The following is an 18,462-nucleotide window of genomic DNA, read 5'->3' as shown; positions in this document are numbered from 1 at the left end:
GGGCATGCAGGGGAGTGTGCTGGGTGTGCAGGGAAGAGTGGTAGGTGCACAGAGATGTGTGGTGGAAGCGCAGGGAAGTGTGGTGGGTGCGCAGGGAAGTGTGCTGGGTGTGCAGAGAAGTGTGGTGTGCTTGTAGGGAAGTGTGGTGGGCGCAGAGGGATGTGTGGTGGGTGAGCAGGGAAGTGTGGTCGGTGTGCCCACGTGCCCACCTGGCAGATATGTGTGGCCACTTCTCCAGATGCAGAGGCTGCTGTTTCCTGGGCAGGCAGGCCAGGATGCAGGCTGGAGAAAGCTCTGTCTTGAAATGGCAGTCTCCAGGATTCCAGTCCCTTTTCACGGGAGGATTGAAGAGTCTGATAGAATTATTTGTGAAAGAGAATCAAGAGCTGAGAACAGCAAGAGGAGCGGTGAGGGATCTGCCGAATGGGGTGAAACTTCAAGATGTCCATTTTGCCACCAAAACCCAAATGAGGGAGATGTTTCTGTCAGGTGGCATTCGGATGACCAACAAAGGAGAGAAGCAGGGAACCATCATGGCTATGCTTCGTGAAGGCAATTTTGAAATTACCACACTGAGGATAGATGTCACAAGTGACGGAAGACATGCCTAGGTAGAATTCACAGCTGCCCGGCAGAAGGATGCCGAACACAGAGACCTCACTATAAACTCCATGTTTCTAGGCCTTGATGGTTATTGACTCGATTATTTTGGTGGCTATGAAGATTTTAAAAAAATAAGAAAGTTACGGTTTGTAGGACACACACATCAAAGAATACAAGAAGATTAACTTCGGATTTTAAGCTACTTCAGGTTTGATGGCAGAATTGTGTACAAACCTGGTAAACATGATGCTGAGACTTTGGAAGCAATCGCAGAAAATGCAAAAGGCTTGGCTGGACTATCAGGAGAGTGCATTTGGGTAGAACTGAAAAAAAATTCTTTTTGGTAAATGTGTAAACGACTTATTTCACCTGATCTATGATCTTGATATGGCTCCTCATAAAGGTTTACCCACAATTGCAAGTTTATAAGAATATAGTGAAGTCAGTGAAAATGTTGATACTTGCTAAGCAAAGCGAAGGCCCATCTTGGCCTCACTGCGGAAAGTACAAGATGATGTCACAAAATGGGATTTGAGGTTGAAGATTTCACAAGAAGAGGAAAAACATTGGCTTATTTAGAGTTAAAAATAGGAAAGACTTAGTTACAGCATCAGATCATTCAAAACCATTGAAACCCTATCAAAACTTCATTGTAGATTCCAGAGAGCCAGATGCAAATGCCAGAGTATGTGAGCTGCTGAAGTACCAGGGTGAACGCAGTCTCCTCATGGAGATGTAGTAGTGGTCCCTGCCCCCTTCCCTTTGAGCGGACCTGACATTAGAAAAGTTGGCATTTCTTCCAGGAAGGAAATTGGTGCTGTGTTACAGCAACTGCAAGTACAGTGGGAAAAAAAGTGGCTGCCAAATGGAAAAAGAGGAATTCCTAAGTTACATAAAGAAGACCTAGAATGAAGAGCTGGTTCTCAAAATGATAAGACTGGTCAACTTTGCCTGTCTATGAGATTTAAGAAGCTACAGCAGAGTTAAGAGAGAATCCATTAAGAAAAATCTTCTTGCTTTGTGAAACTATTTCAGGCACTGACTGAAATGGAGTCTACCACCTCTCAATCTGATTTTATCAAAGAATCCTAGAATGTTTTTGGTGTAGGTTCTGACTTAACTGTCTATTCTTTTCAAATAAAAAATGGTTTTACATAGGGAACAACTAGGATTGACCTTAAATGTAACTATTTTTCTGGGTGGTGTATTCCTGTAATCCTAGCTACTTGGGAGGTGGAGACATAAGGACCTTAGTTTGAGGCTAGTTGGCAGTTAGTGAAACCCTGTCTCAAAAGCAAAATATAAACAAAAGGCTGGGGTGTGATTCACGTAAAACAGCACAAATAAAAAAAAGAAAAAAAAAGATGCTTAATACTATGTGCATTGAAATAAATGGGTTACTTTGTACACTGATACATTTCATTCTTTACCTGAATTCCAAAATTAACTTGTACCTATAATTGTTGGTAAATCTATGTAAAACATCTATCAGTTATTTCCAGGGTGTCATTTATTCATAGTGGCTTTGTTCTAGCTATCTATGTTTTGGTATGGAGCTGTAATTTGTCTGTCATAAGGATTTCATATGTGTGTGTAACCTGGAGAAGTTAACTTGTAAAGACTTTGGTGTATTAGTTTAGTAAAATATTACCTTTGGTTTTGGAAGGTGAGTGGGTTTATATCAGATTTTAATGAGATAGTGATAATACTGCTTTTTTAAGGAAGCATAATTAATTTTCACTTATTAAAATAATACAACTTATACACACACACACTCACATAAACACACACACACAGAAATAGGATGTCCAAAGAGTGAACCAATGCAATAGTTATACTCACAAGATACTATGTTGGAAGTGAATTTTACAACATGGAGGGGCAGAGAAATAGGGGCATAAGGGGTAGCAAGAGAAAATGAGAGAAAAGGCTAACTATGTTCAACATGAATTGTACTCATTTCCATTCTTATGTAACTGTAACCCTCCTGTACATCACCATCACAATAAAAAATAATAAACATAGGCAGTCAAAAAATAGGATGTTCAATAAGCATCACCACATACATTATGCTGCATTTGATGTCATTGTCCCACAATTCTTCAGCTACAAAATCCTCTGTTGTGCTCGCTTTCATGTGTGTACTCCACTGATGACTAAAGCAAGCCTTGCTAAGTGGTATGTGACTGAATTTATAGGCACTAGAGGAAGCTGAAGTACAATTTTGACCATATGTGATTTTGTCTTAAGCACTAACTCTATTTAGATTCTAAAGTTAATCTATTTTATTAGTTTGATTTTAATGAGTTGCTGAGTTATGGATAACACCCTAGAAATGGCAAGGCAGAAAAACAACCTGCTTTGCTTCACTAGCTTTCAGTTATTCCTTTTTTTCATCAGTTTCAGAGAACAGATTTGAGCAACTTACACCCAATTACTCTACAGCAGACACCCCTTCTGATGTATGGTTGCCTTGCAGTTGAGTGTTTGCTCGTCAGGAATCCGGAAGTAGCTCAAATCTATTGCAGCTACCATCCCTGCACTTGGGCCTGAGGAGGGAACCATGGAAATGGGAAGTTAAAAACTGTACTCTGAGAGTATCCTAATCCTGCCACTTGCTGAACTTGCACCAATGGGGAGCCAGAAAGTTGGACGATGAATGCAAAGGCCCCCAACACTTCATTTCCCTTGCCTCCAGTGGTGGCATTATAAACAAACTCTCTTGTATACGGCAAAACTTTCCACTTCAGAGATCCACATATTGTGCAGTAGGCCTCCTTCATATATGAAGACTGGGAAGGAGAAGTGGCAAAAAGTCAACATAAATCAATGATAGTGTCCTTTGCTCAAGTCTTTTATATTCAATGGTGCCCAAAGCGCCAAGGACAATGTTTTTAGAGCTCCACAAATTGTACTATTCCAAAACTTCAATGTCTGGCTTTCTAGCTTCAATACTCATAATTTAGCACATGAGACTCTATAGCCTATCAACCATTCACTATTCAGGGAAAGGTAAAGGAGGGGCCTAGTTCAGAGACAGTATCCAGGCAAAAAGGCCACACAGTGCAAATGAATAACTAAAGGGAAACTGATGTTGGGCCAGGATGTCACCTTAGGCTGGACACTGGAACCACAGGAAAGAAAAATACCCAAGGAAACCCTGATGCACACAGAATGACTCACAGTAAGTTCTATCCTAGGACAAACACGTGGAGGCTAAAGCTCCCATAGATTTATGTATCCTACTTTGAGGAGAAGTCATTAAGTCTACCCTGGGAGACTAAAACGTTTTCTAAGGTACCAGTGCCTAGGTAAATTCACCATACTGCAATTTATTTCTTCTCTTCATGGTCAAATTAAGTCACAGTTAGCCCTGTGTAGCTATCTTTAAGGAGAGCCAGGAGGATTCCTGTTGGACTGGCTGCTTCTTGCTCTCATCATCAGCAGAGGCCTGAAAGCAACCATATATAGAAGCAGTCACTGAGAAAACAAGTTTGAAGCCACAGCCAGTGTTTCGCCAGCAGGCCTGAGCCTGAGATCCTAGTCTGAGCAGTAGGCAATCCTAGCTGAGGCGCATCAATGTCCATAGAATTGTAAAGCCCACCCAAGGGAGGTCCAAACCTGCTTCACATATCGTTTTAGCATGATGGTTCATAAAAACCTAGGCGAAGCCTTACAACAACAGCAGCTTATGCTGTGGGAATCACTTGCTATTTCAGCTATACAAAGCTATGCAATGGGAGCACAATGAGTACAGGTCAACCCAGGTGGAAAAGGGCAGGAGATTCTATCTAGACTGAAGAAACCAGGCACAGTGATGCCCACTTGTCATCCCAGGGAGAACAGATATCATAGCGGAGCAGGAACATAGTTCTGAAGTCAGCCTAGTGAGGTAGCAAGAGTCAAGATGATCAGTGTCAGCCAGTGGCTCAGATCTGTGCCAATGGCTCAGGCTTGTAATCACAGCTAATCAAGTGTCAGAGATCTGAAGATCACCAAGTGAAGCTAGGCCAGGCAAGAAAGCCTATGAGACTATTAGCTCCAAAAAAGCCAAAAATGAAACAATGGCTGAAGTGGTAGAGTGCTGGCCTTGAACACAAAAAGTCTTAGGGATAGCTTCTAAGTGCTGAGTTCAAACCCCAGGACAGGCACAAAAATAAATAAATAAATAAATGACTGAAAAATATTATCAGTGTCATAAAGTGCTAGAAGCAGGGATCACCAGGAGAATTCTTCCCTATAAAGGATGATGTTCTCAGTTCAAATTCAGTACTGCCATTAAGAAAAAAATCACCTGTCCCTGTTCTCCAGTTCGAATGCTGAAGTTATTGAGTAATTTTGTGTGATCACTCCCTTGACACACTCAGCTCATGGAGGGCAGGGATCATTCTTGGTTATAGTGCCACTCCAGGGTCTAAAACCAGTTGTTTCATATAAAAAGCATATTTGATCTATTTATTTTGTGACCAGTCACTACAAAACTTAGTGTCCTGAAACAACCATAACTTCACAACTTCTTATTGGGTCTGCAATTCAGCCAATGATTTGCTGGGAACATTGTTAGGTTGTTCAGTTAGGCTGCAAGATCCTACAAAACTCATCGAATGTAGGGCATTTAAAAGCACCTCCACATCATCTACTTCCCTCCAGTAATCTCTAACCAGTTCCTTTATACCCTGTTCATTAGTAGGCAAGAGTCAACAGGAAGAAAATACTCATTTTAAGCTGCAGTCAAAACTGAGCAGCATAGCTTTCATCAGTTTCTTCTGGTCATGAGAAATCTCAAAATTAACTGAGATTCAAAGAAAGAATGAACTCCACTTCCTTGTGAAAAGAGAAACAGACTTATGCATGAAAGAATAATTATGACAATGACATAGACAACTACAACGCACTCCGGCAATTTTTCACATCTCTATTTCTTGTGAAGACCCGAGATGACACTGGTTGCATCGTGGGAAGTGTGTACTCATCTTTAACATATCATTGATGCTGTGTCCTGGGAAGCATGTACTCATCTTTAACATATAATTGATGCTATGTCATTAACCCAGAAGTAACTGCCAGCAGTGTCCCAAACAAGAGGATACATTTTAATTTTTAATCTTCTACTAAGTTTGAGTAGTAAATTAAAAAAGAGCACATTGGGCACTGTGGGCTCACAAGGCTAATCTTAGCTACTCAATAGGCTAAGATCTGAAAATTGCAGCTCAAAGTCAGCGTAGATAAGTCCTCAAGACTCTTCTTGTCAATTAAGTACTGAAGTGTGGCAGTGGTCAAGTGGCAGAGAGTTAGCCTTTAGGAAAGCACCCAGGCCATGATTTGTAGCCCGAGAACATACACCAGAAAGAGAGAGAGATAGAGACAGACACAGACAGACAGAGACAGAGACACAGACTCAGACACAGACACAGAGACACAGACAGACAGACAGAGATAGGTACCACGGGCTCTCAATAGTAGGCATAGCTACTCAGGAGGCTAAGATCTGAAGACTGCAATAGAAGCCAGACCTGATAGGAAAGTCAGTGACACTCTTACCTCTATCCACTAAAAAGCCACAAGGGATGCAATATAAGCCCAGGAACAGCACACAAGGTCAAGCCTACAGACCAGCACACATGCACACACACACACAAAGAGAGTAAATTAATTTTAATACTGTATTTGATTCACTGAATATGCGACTTGAACAATCCATAAGTGAAAAATTGAGATATTTGGCATTCTCATTATACACATTCTACAATTGTGTGTTATTATTCTGCAATATATTTCAGAAGATTCTTGTATTTTTTCTACTACAGGAATCCTCCATTTATCTTGGTATCACTATTTCTTTTTTCCAAGTTGTCAGGTTTATCAACATTTTCCTTTTAACAGTTTGTACTATTTTTTTCAGCTCACTGTACTAGCATTATGTCGGATTAAAATTTAAGAAAAGAATTTGTTACTGGTGCAAAATATTTAAAATGCGTGAATGCACCAACATACAAGGTTAAATGATGAAATAACTCAGTTGAGGGGGAAAAACACAAATTTTCTCCTCAATAATATTAAAAAATTATGAAAAATATGCCATAAATCAGCATAAGAATGTATCACAAACAGCAGAACGTTAATAGAGATGTGACTTATAAAGTATCACTAAGACAATATGCTAAGTGAAAACTATGCCATCACTTCCCATCTTTTTCATTCATGGAAAGAATTTAGTCATTGTAAAAAACATCACCTGGGACACTTCACTAGCAACCAATATACTTTCCTAAAGATTGGCCACCTCTCAGGATTGGCTGCTCTGTTACTGTTACCCTTCCCATCTGCCATAGTAACAAGAACCGAGAAAATGCCACCCAACTGCCATGTCCTGCAAAAGGACAGGAGTCGACTTTTCTAGGCAGTGGCTGCCAAGTCTTTAGATGGTGATGATATCAAATGCATCATCTGCCTGTGGCTTATAGAAGACAGGGAGGCAGGACTCTTCACCCCTGTCTGTGGGCTCTTGCTGGGGCTGGATGGCAGGCAGCATCAGTACAGGAAGCTCTGCAGTGGGGCTCTCCAGGGGCCCAGGCGCCCCAGCCTCTCCAGGGACAGGCTTCAAGTTTTCTTGAAGATGCACATCTTCACAGACTTGCTACTCCTCCCTGACCTCCGTCTTCAGGGGGACTGTGAGGTGTGAGGGGGCGTCAGCAGCAGGGGCCTGGGCACCTGCCAGCATCATGTCCTGGCACTTTGTGCTCTCCCCTGTAAGGTGCAGCAACAGCTCCTTCAGCTCCTTCCTCTTCCTCCTCTTCTCCTGGGACAGCTGGCTCACACACTTGTCTTTCTCCAGACACAGCTTCTCCAGGACTTCTAGCTGTTCTTTGTACAGCACCATGGTCTCTTCCATGGTGGTCAGGTGTTGGGTCCTCTGGCTGCAGCGATGGTGGAGGTCGTCCACATGATTCTGGGGGTGCCCTTTGCCAGCCAAGTCTTCAGGGAAGCAGATGTGCAGCTGCTTCTTGGGAGCCTGTGTGTCCTACTTCCTCTTGCCGAAATGCCTGTGGATGCAACGCTGGGGGAAGGTGTCCTGGCTCTCCAGCTTTCTCTGGCACTGGGCTGCCAGCTCACTCAGGCACCTGCAGCAGGCCTGCTGCTCCTGCAGCTGCCGCCTCTTCCTCACCTTCCTGCCTTCTGCGATGGACAGTGCGTCCATATAAAAATCCTACATGCTGTGTGGGTTGTCTACATCCTCTGGGACAGTCACATCATCGTGAGTCGCCTCCTCACCCTTGTCGTCTTATTGGCTCAGGCCTTCATTTTCCCTGGGGAAAGCCAGGGCGCTCAGCTGGGCCCGCAGCTGCGCATTATCCTGTCTTGTTGCTTCCAAGCACAGAGTGTCCTGTAACTTCTCCCTTTCCAGCTGGGCCTGCAACTTGTTCTGCACCTGCTCCTGCTTCAGCTGGTCCATCAGATGGTCCATCAGGTGCTGCTGCAGAGCCTCCTTCTCTGACATCAGCTGCTGGTTAGTGGCCCTGTGCTGTTTGCAGGAGGCGCTCAGCTCCTGCACCTGGGCCAGGTACTTGTCATGCATCTCCTGCAGATCCTCAGCTGCTTGGCAATTGAACGCAGCCACGTCTTTTCCGTCTTTGAATTCCTCCTCCAGGTCATCCAGGTTCGCCTGCAGGATTGTCTTCTCCTGCTGCTCTGTGTGCAGGATGCTGGCAAGCTCCCCCTTCTCATCTCTCAGCCTCTGCAAGGCATCCTGGAGCTGGGCCAGCTCTTCTTCAGGTGGCAGTTGTGCACCAGCGTGCGTTTCAAGGTCTCCTGTTCCTTCGCCATCATCTCCAGGATCTTGTGCCGGTCCTTGGCATGCTGTGCACATTCCTCAGCCTTCTTTTCCAGTATCCACAGCCGCTGCTGCTGCTCCAGGTTCTGGAGACTGAGGCTCAGGTTCTCCTCCACCTGGAGGTGAAGTTGCTCTTCCAGGGTCTTGAGCTCCTTCTGCAACTGCAGGGTGTACGCCTGCAGGTGCTGCTCAGCCTGAGCTGGCCCTGCAGGTGGCTGTGGGGGCCACAGCTCTGACAGCTGCTCTCTCAGCTCCACCAGCTTGCTCTCCAACTCCAACACCTGCCTCACCCCTTGCTCTTTCCCCTCTCTCAGCTGGCTCACCTGCTCTAGCAGCTGCTGGACTTTCTCCTTCTCCATGGAGCTCTACAGCCTCAGGTCCTCCTCAAAGATGTCTCTCTCCTCCTTTAATCTTGCCACCCACTCCTTCATGTTGTTGAGTTGGCTTTCCAACTATGCCAGCTCCACTAGTTCCTCTTGGAACTTGTGGATTTGCATTTTCATGTCGGCCTTCTCTTTCTGGAGCATTTCCAGCCTCTCCTGCAGCTCAGCGTTCTCATCCTCCATGTCTTCAATACTGATGGTCTTTTTCTGGAGCTGCAGCTTCACGCAATTCAGGGCTTTCATGAGCTCTATGTTGTTGTTCTCAGTTTCATTCTGCGTGGTATTGACTGCAGCAATGTTGTTTCTAGTTCTGTTACACGCTGCTGTGCAGTCTGCAGACAGCTGGTAAGACCCTCCTTCTCCAGTGCTCTTTCATAGGCTTCTTGCTGCTTGTGGGCCAGGGCAGATTGTAAGCCTGATTTTTCACTAATCAGCATCTGTATCGATTGCTTGTGCTTCTCCAGCTCTGCTTTCAGGGCGTCATGCCCACAGGCCATCTTCTCCTTGTCTTTTCCCTGTTGATCCTGCAGCTCTTTCATTTCCTTTTTTAGTTGTTGGATCTCAATGCAGAGCTGCTGCTTTTGTATTGTGCTGGAGTCCAGGGCAAGCACCAGATATTGGTTGTGTCTCTCCAGGTCCTTGGTGTTATTGGGACCTGTGACACTCTGGACCCTGGCAGCTGTGATAGTGCCCAGTGGAGAGGGGGCTCTGGGTCTGCGTGGTCTTGGGCCGTACCCTTGAGTAAAGGACAGTCCCCAGCGGTCTTTGTCTTGGGGTTACCTCCCTCTTTCATTTTTATATTCTTGGATTCTCACGGTCTAGCAGGACCATTCCTCTGCTGGTATTCTTGCAGTAGTTTCCTTCCTGCAGCTACTTTTTTTTCTCTTTTTTTTCTCAGACATACCAGCACTGGAACGGCGAAGGTGGGGGGGGGGCACATTCCCAGGCTGTCTAAAATCAACTCTGTTTTATCACTAGTAGCTCTTTCTACCTCCAACTATTTCTTCAAAATCACCTCCTCCCCACTCATTCATGGCCATGTCCTTGCTGGCAAATACTCTATCACTTGAGCCACACTCACAACCTTGTATATGCATGTGTCTGGGTTGTACTATTTACATATCATGTTGGTGCTCCAGGCTAGATTCAGAGTATGATCCTTCTATCTATGGCTTTCTATGTTGCTGGGATTATATGCTACCACACACCCAACAAATTTTTAGTGTATCTAAGCCTCCATTTTTAATCTATGAAATTAAGAAAATAATTCCTCTCTTATAGGACTTTAAACAACATGTAAAACAATGACACAAGGTAAGAGCATCACAAGTTGTGAGAGGCAGTCAAAAAAGCATACATATTCATGCGATATATTTGTATGTGTGTGTGATGTATCGTGTTATCTTCTTGGATGATTAAAAGATTCCTAGATGGTTTCTATGCTTCTGCAATTTTTCAAACAAGGTCATTAATTGAAAAAATTATATTGAATTATTGTGTATTTTAATTTCAGAAAAAACATAAGAAAATGCAAATGGCAAGCTGGACACTGGTGGCTCATGCCTGTAATCCTAGCAACTTTTGTCTGTCGCCGGGCTTGAACTTTGGGCCTGGGCACTGTCCCTCAGTTCTTCAGCTCAAGGCGAGCATTCTACCACTTCAGCCACAGTGCCACTTCCGGTTTTCTAGTGGTTTATTGGAGATCAGAGTCTCAAAAACTTTCCTGCCCGTGCTGGCTTTGAACCATGATCCTCAGATCTCAGCCTCCTGAGAAGCTACTATTACTGCTGTGAACCACCTGAGTCAGGCTTTCCATGAGACTCTTACTTCCAATAAACCACCAGAAAACCAGAAGTGGAGCTGTGGCTCACACGATGGAGCAGTAGCCTTGAGCTGAAGAGCTGAGGGACAGTGCCCAAGCCCAGAGTTCAAGCCCCACCACCTACAGAATAAAATTATGAAAAAAGGCATTATTAGAAAGAAAAGAAAGCAGCTGGCCCAGAGACATCATATACTGAGTGTCCTGTGGTGTTGATCTCCTGAGAGTAACAAAAATTTATTTGCAAGTGGTCTAGGCTAACAGAGCCCAGGTAGTGTACCTTTCTGAATGTTAATGTTGTAAAATATACCAGGATTGCTAGTGTGGCTAAAATAATTGGGTTTCTTACATTGTCATAAAAGCAGCTACTTATTAACACTTTTTTATATATCAAGCTAGATGAGTTTTAAATATAAATGCTTTCCAGAGAAATATTTTGGTTGTTCCATTCATATGTCCTTTAAAATTAGAAAATATGCCTTTCTGATATGAAAATATCTTTATAATTCTCTATCTTACTAATTTTCTTCTGAGTTGTAACTATGACCATTTAAGGACAGAATATTTAAATGCAATATATACTTGTATGTATTACTTGTGCTTATTTGTGTAGCAACAATCATAAGATATGTATAATTGATAGAGGAATTCAAATTTCCAAATTTTCTATTTTATTCTAAATAGATTCTTATATTTAATTTCTAATTTGCATTTTCTACTTCACTTTCTATATTTGAATATATTAAAATTATCTCTATTTAAGTGGCTTGAATTTCCCGAGGGGTCAACTACCTACATATCTTGTTCTTCAATTTCTTGGAATATTGTCAGATTAAAAAATGATTCAAGCATGTCACATCTGAAAGTATTTATAGGGATCAATATGATGAATCTGATATACTGAATGATATCACATTGTGTAGTATAATTATTTCAAATTAGAAAAATTACTTTAGGTACATTGGTTTTCATCTGAACAAAGATTTTCTTTTCTTCTTTACTCAAGTAAATAATACATCATAATTGAATAATGTGCTAACATTAATATTTAAGTTTCTAGAAGGAAAGAGAATATAAAATTTGCCTAAAAGTAAAATAAGCATTAATACTTTAAATTTCAAATGTTATCTGTCATACCAATTGTAGGAACTAAGATGTCATCTCCTTTCCCCTAAAGAGTAGAATAAAAGCAATTAAGTTACCATAGATCTGTCACACATTTTATGTCTTTCCATCTGTGTTGGCTCCCTCTTTCTTATGGTCCATGAGGAGTTTTCATCAAAGCTAAATCATTCCATTGAAACCTATCAAGTAGAGTAGTCATTTTACTGCCAACAATGATCACTAAAATGATGTATTCTACAGATGTTATGTTCAATAAATGAATGTTTCCTTAATAAGTGAAATTTAACAAATAGTTATTAAAGTGAATTTAAAATAAATAAAAATATGTTCTCTGTTAGAACATCACATTAGCTCTCTATTGAATGTGTATATTTCTTTCTCCTGATAAGACTCTGAATACCTTCAAAGTAAGGAGCCAGCCCTTAGTATTTATAAGATCAATATACATTTAATAAGTCAACAAAAACCCCAAAATATTTTAATATAGAAGCAGCATTATGGTAAGTAAAAAAAGGCAATGTTCACATTGAGTCAAACAGAACAGTTGCCACTTCCTAGAAAGTGTCTGGCTAAAATCAACACATGTTTTGGATCACTATTAAGACTCCATTTTTGTCTATGAAATGAGGAAAAGAGTGTCTCTTACACAGGACTCCGACTATTATTAAACTAAACAGCAAATGCAAATTGATAGATTAGTGTTTGATGATTTAGTATATTTTATGCTGATTGAGAGTTTGCTTCGAACAATACCTGAATTATTGATGAATTTCCTGCCATTCTTCAAATGAATAGTTTTGTTTGTTTGTTTTCTTACCAACTGAAAACAACCTGTACCATTTTCAGTCATGATTTCCATGTCTTCTCTGCCCAGTGACTTATGTTCTATTATGACACAGATTCCATATTCTTTCAAGTTAAGAACCCTTTATGATATTCATTTATTGATATTCAGTAAGCCTCTTACATATCTACCCCAAGAATATATGGTATTGTGATCTAAACAGTCTAAACTAGAATCATTGTGATAGTGTAATTTTCAGATTGTTTCTCAAAATTCCTTGAATAGAGCAAGGCATTCTTAATTTACTGCTGACTTTCTAGTACAAACTAACATTTTTATCATAACAATTTTCCAAATTAGATCCTTGATGATGAAGGGAATGAAAGCATAATTAAACAATAATCCTGTTTTTCAGAATAACGAAGGAATTTAACAAACTGCTTCTACTAGCAAAGCATACCAAAGACAAAATAAAACACTTGACAAAAATAGAAGTTGTTGGCTTTTAAAAATATTTCCTCATATTATGAGAAAATTATAAAACTGTCTTTGGGTAAATCATCTCTTCACTTTCAAAAAATATTTATATTATCTTTAAATACTTGTACAAAGCAGTTGGCATTCACATTCAAATGCCTAAAAGTATAATTGCTGCCTCTGAGATACATAATATATTCATTGTAAATACCCTCAGCATAGCCTACATAAAGTAATCGATGCTTTTAATAAATTACAAAATGAAATAAGATAGTGAGTTTTAGCACAGTTAACAACAGTTACTATTTAGAAAAAAATCTAGAGAAGAGATTTTGATGGGATGGGATATTAAAGAAAATAAAAACTTGTAATAAAAATATTTTTGCAATTATTTCAGATACATTTCCCATAGTAATAAATTGTCAAATATTAACATGCAAACATACTATAGAGAAAAAGTATAAAAAGGATTGGAGATGGAGGAGAGAAAGAAGGAAGGGAGAAAATAGAAAGAAAGAAAGACAAAGAAAGAAAAATATGAAAAGCAAAATAAAATTCAATATAGTAGTAATTACAAACAGCCAACAAAAATCTGGACTGAGAGAAGAGTTCCGTCATATTTTACTGAGAAGATTTTGTTTGCCAAGTAATTGTGAATTTATTCTGCTTTTGGGGGGCATATTCGTTAAGTTTCTACTTTAAAAAGGTAGAATTTGGATGATTATCTATCAGTGATGCTACACATTATTGAAATTAATCAATGCCTAAAGAAATGTAAAAATTTTTTCTAGAAAAATATTAATTTTATAATATCTTTAAATAGTTGTACAAAAGAGCTTCCATTCAAAAAAGTAGTCTATGAACAAGAGTCTAAGAATAAGAGTCTATGAATAAGAGTTATTTATTACAATATTTGTGGTTTTGTGAAACTGTATTTTTAATTAATTCTTTCCCAAAGATAAACAAATCATTTAAACATCAGAGTAAACTCATTACCATCAAATGCAATTCCTCTTGTGAATTTAAGATTATTAATCATCTCATTATATATATGTGTGTGTCATATATACATAAATATATAACTATTAAGATTATTGATCCCTTTACTATGTATGTAAATATACATGTATATAAGCAAATATATGTATGCACATATATATGTATATATTCTAATTGGATAAATATTTAAAACAATACCTACTGTGTCCATTCTCTAGTTCACATTGACTATATAGGATAATAATAAAATCTGAACTTATAATATTAGAGTGTTTTATACTGTTTGATGATTATTATTTCTGTGCATAAAGTAGCAATTCACTGAGATTTAAATTACAATAATGTTCATCATTTATGAAGTCACATGAAGTTCTTTTAACATTATTCATTATGAGGTTTTATTTCACAAGATGTTTACCTACAAACTACAGGTACATCTTAATTTTAAATTTACTTTTATATTTTTCTTCTTGCCTGAAGTTCATATCATTCAAAAAAAGTAAATAATGTTACTAATATTTCATTTATATATTTCATTTATATAACAACTCATGTTCTCTTTCTAATTTTTCTACATTATAATATAAAATTCCCTTTTTATATTCAAATTATGTAGCAATATTTTCTAATTTTGTTTTCATTTTGATTTGTTGGAATTTTACTATATTAAAGTATAGCAAAATTTATACTTAGTGTTCTTTTTTTTTTTGGACCAGGTAGAGGGTAGAGGGGTAGAAAAATGAAATAGTGAATGGAGGAGAATGCAGTCAAGAATTCGTTGTGTGTACCACAAAGTTAAGAAAAATAAGACAAGTGGTATTTGGAGCAGAATGAATACACCAAGATGCATTATATACATAAACTATTTTGTTAAATGATGAAAAAATCAATACCTATCCTCCACAATTAAGAAAAGTAAGGGAAAGGGTGGTTTGAGAGAAATGGGTGAGAAGGTTGAAAAAGGTGATATCAAGATTCACTGTACCCCAGAGCCTGTAATCCTAGCTACTCAGGAGATTGAGATCTGAGGATCGGGGTTCAAAGCCAGCCCAGCCAGGAAAAGTCTTTGAGTCTCTTTGATCCAATAAACTGTGGCTCAAGTGGTAGAGCTCCAGCCTAGAGCTGAAGACCTGAGGGACAGTGCCCAGGCCCAGAGTTCAAGCCCAGCGCTGTACTCATGAATTGTTTTGGTGAATGACAACTCTTTTTTACTACTTAAAGATAACAAAGAAGCCCTCTCAATGGACAAATGAATCAAGAAATGTAGAACGTATACAAAATGGAAATTATTCATCCATCATAAAGGAAGATATTGTACCATTTGTCAGGATATCGAAAGACATGAAAAAAAATTAGTGAAGTAAGCCAGACTCAGAGAAACACAAGTTGCATGTTTTCCCTCATTTGTAGAAACCGGAATGTGCCCATAAATCTGTAGGTACACACATGGGGTGGTATGCAAGTGGTTATAAATGAACTAACTGAACTATGATAGGCTCTATAGAGAGAGAAAATAGCATGAATTTTTTTTAGAAAAACCAAGTCAAAGCCCAACAAAATAAGTACCAGGAAATGGGTACTTGCAAAAGGGAAGGATGGGACAAAGATGAGAAGGAGAAAAGAATGAAGCAGGCGTAGAGAGAAGAGTCTGCTCAAGAATGCATTGTATATACCACAGAATTGAGAAAAATAAGGGGAGGGGCAGGCCAAAGAAATATGAAGATATTGAAAGGATGGCATAGATCAAGATGCAACGTAGACATGAACTGCCTTGTTAAATGGGAAAAACTAAAATTTCCAGCCTAAAAATAAAGAACAGTGAGGGAAAGAAAAGGTTGAATGGGATGGGTGAGAATGTTGAAAGAGGAGATACTGATCAAAATCCACAGAATTCATAAACTGGTTTGTCGAATGGAAATTCCTTTGTACAGTGGCTTACAGAAAACAAAAATACTCAAAAAATAATACCAATATTGAACATATGTTTGATAGTTGCAGAGTTAATAAACAGCATGAAAAATCAGACGATTTTTTTAAAAAAAGTATGAGTTAGAAATGAGGTGGGAGGGAAAGGATTGTAGGTGGAAAACAAAGAAGGAGGCAACAATGCTGAAGAGTAAATGTACTCATTACCTTGCTCATGTAACAGTAACCCCTCTGTACAGCATTTTTACAATAAAAATGTACTTATGAATGAGTACTTAGGAAGGAAAATAGCTTCTAATTATTACTTTATTGGTGATTTTTATGATGTCCTCGGTATCACAAATATTACAGGTGTTTTCTATTGTGATAACTTGTTTTGAATTTTGCTAACTTGTCTGAGGTTTGATGCTGTACCTAGAGTGATTTATTAATATTTGCATATACCACAGAGAAATTTAGTACACTTACATTAAAAACATGTAAATTGGACTTTTTCTGCAAGTATTTAACATTGGCAAAGAAAAAAAAGGTGAATCTGATTGACATTATTTCCATTTTATTTTTTTGGTGTGGTTTACTTAAAACAAAATATCTGAAACCATTTAATATAATTTTTTCCAAGTCTTTACATTTCCTAACAAATGGGGCAATGTCATTCTTTCTGATGGAGGCATTAAGTGAAGTAAGCCAAGCCCCAAAAACATAGGTCCCATGGTTTCCCTTATTTGCAATATCTAGTATATGTATGAGTCAAGCAGAAAAGGTCAGATAAGGTCATCTTAGGAAAATGAACCTTAAGATATGTATTTAAATGTTTTTTTTTTCTTTCATGCATTTGTTTCTAACGCATTTATAAGATTTTTTTTTGTTACTTTGTATGTCCCTTCCCCACAATATAACCCCTGCTTTCACTGTATTTGATGTCGATATAATTTGTGGAAGGGAAGGGGAAAAGGAAGTCGTTTAAATAAGGATACAGGTGGACCCGTTGCAACAATAAGAAGTACAAGTTGTCATGTCGAAAACGAACTTTATAACTTTGGTGGGAGGGGGGAATTGGGTGTGGGGAAGGTTTTGAGGCTGAGAAGTGATGGGAAGGGGAAACAAAGGAGGAGGCTACAATGCTTGATAAGGAATGTACTCATTATCTTGCCCATGTAATTGTAACCCCTCTGAAGAGTATTTTCAAAATAATAAATAAATAAATAAATAAAAACAAAAATAAAAAATAATCAAAATATCTGAAACCATGTTCACCTGGCTGAAATGTGAAATGTTCTTTGTTTGTTTGACTGAAATTAAAATATCACTTTGTCCAGGAATGTCAACTGAGTGGCAAGTGTTAAATACATGCCAGAGAAAAATGTTTAACAAAAAATAAATAAATACATAGAAATTTCTTTTTGAAAATATCTTTATTTCTAACACTAAAATTTTCATAGGAATGAAAGATGAATGAGGGAGCAATAAAGGCACATAGTTTATATGATATTATGAGGTTTTGCCTTGTTTTGTACTGTTATTGACAAACAGCCACATCTAAAACCTGTCATTATGATGGATGGGAAGTATAAATCACATTATCTCGTGTCAACACTCTCCTTAGAACAATATTTTAACATATATCTAGAATTATGTTTTGAGATTGACCATTTGAGATTTACCAGCATTTTATTTACTTAGTATTTTTTAAACCTCTTTTGGCCTAGGAAATCAAAACTTTCAAAGGAAAAAAATCTGAGTTATATAAATATAGTTCCTTCAGTCTGTGAGCTGAGAGTATGATGGCGAAATGAAAGTGTCCCACCTAAGCATTATTTCAGTGTTGTATCTTTAATGTCAATCTAAACATATTCCTAAAATTCATTTGGAGTATTTTTAAAAACTTCTTGAAATTATTATTCATTTCAATCCAAGTTTTAGACCTGAGATTTTCGATAGTTTTATTATAAACCTTCTAACCCTGAAAACACACGTTTTAACTGAATGGGAGAATCTCAGTAAGGTTTTATGGGTTCATTGTACGTTTCATAAATGTGTTTGGATAAAAAAAATATTTTTCAAATCTTCATCAGGATGCTCTCCAGGAATGAGTGAGGTAACTCACCCAATTTTGGTAAGTCTGTTTCTTTTTCTTGGCTCTGGGGCTTGAACTCATGGCTTGGGCACTATCCCTGAGCCTCTTTGTACTCAAAGCTAGTTCTCTACAACTTGGGACACAGCACCACATCTGGCATTTTAGTAATTAATTGGTGATGAGAGTCTCATAGGGACTTTTCTGCCAGGGCCGGCTTCAAACGGTGATCCTCAGATCTCAGTCTCTGATGTAGCTAGCATTATAGGTCTGAGCCACAAGTGTTTGGCTAGACATTTAAAAAAAATAAGGTTTTAACTTTTATAGTGGAATCTTGTGTGTGCGTGTTTGTGTGTGTGTGTGTGTGTGTGTGTGTTGTGTGTGTGTGTGTGTGTGTGTGTGTGATGGCTTTAAGTCATGGCCAAGCCACTGTCCCTAGGC

At 38.8% G+C, this 18,462-nt stretch overlaps 1 pseudogene; it reads left to right on the top strand.

Moving 5' to 3' along the window:
- The first annotated feature begins 275 nt into the window (after positions 1–275).
- Positions 276–1,510, top strand: LOC138815675 (CCA tRNA nucleotidyltransferase 1, mitochondrial pseudogene; annotated as a pseudogene).
- Positions 1,511–18,462: the final 16,952 nt, after the last annotated feature.

The sequence above is a fragment of the Dipodomys merriami genome, unplaced genomic scaffold, assembly GCF_024711535.1.
Source record: "Dipodomys merriami isolate MVZ:Mamm:240054 unplaced genomic scaffold, mDipMer1.0.p SCAF_657, whole genome shotgun sequence".
NCBI lineage: Eukaryota > Metazoa > Chordata > Mammalia > Rodentia > Heteromyidae > Dipodomys > Dipodomys merriami.
Note: the sequence above shows the minus strand (reverse complement) of the source record. Positions and strands in the feature narration are given on the sequence as shown.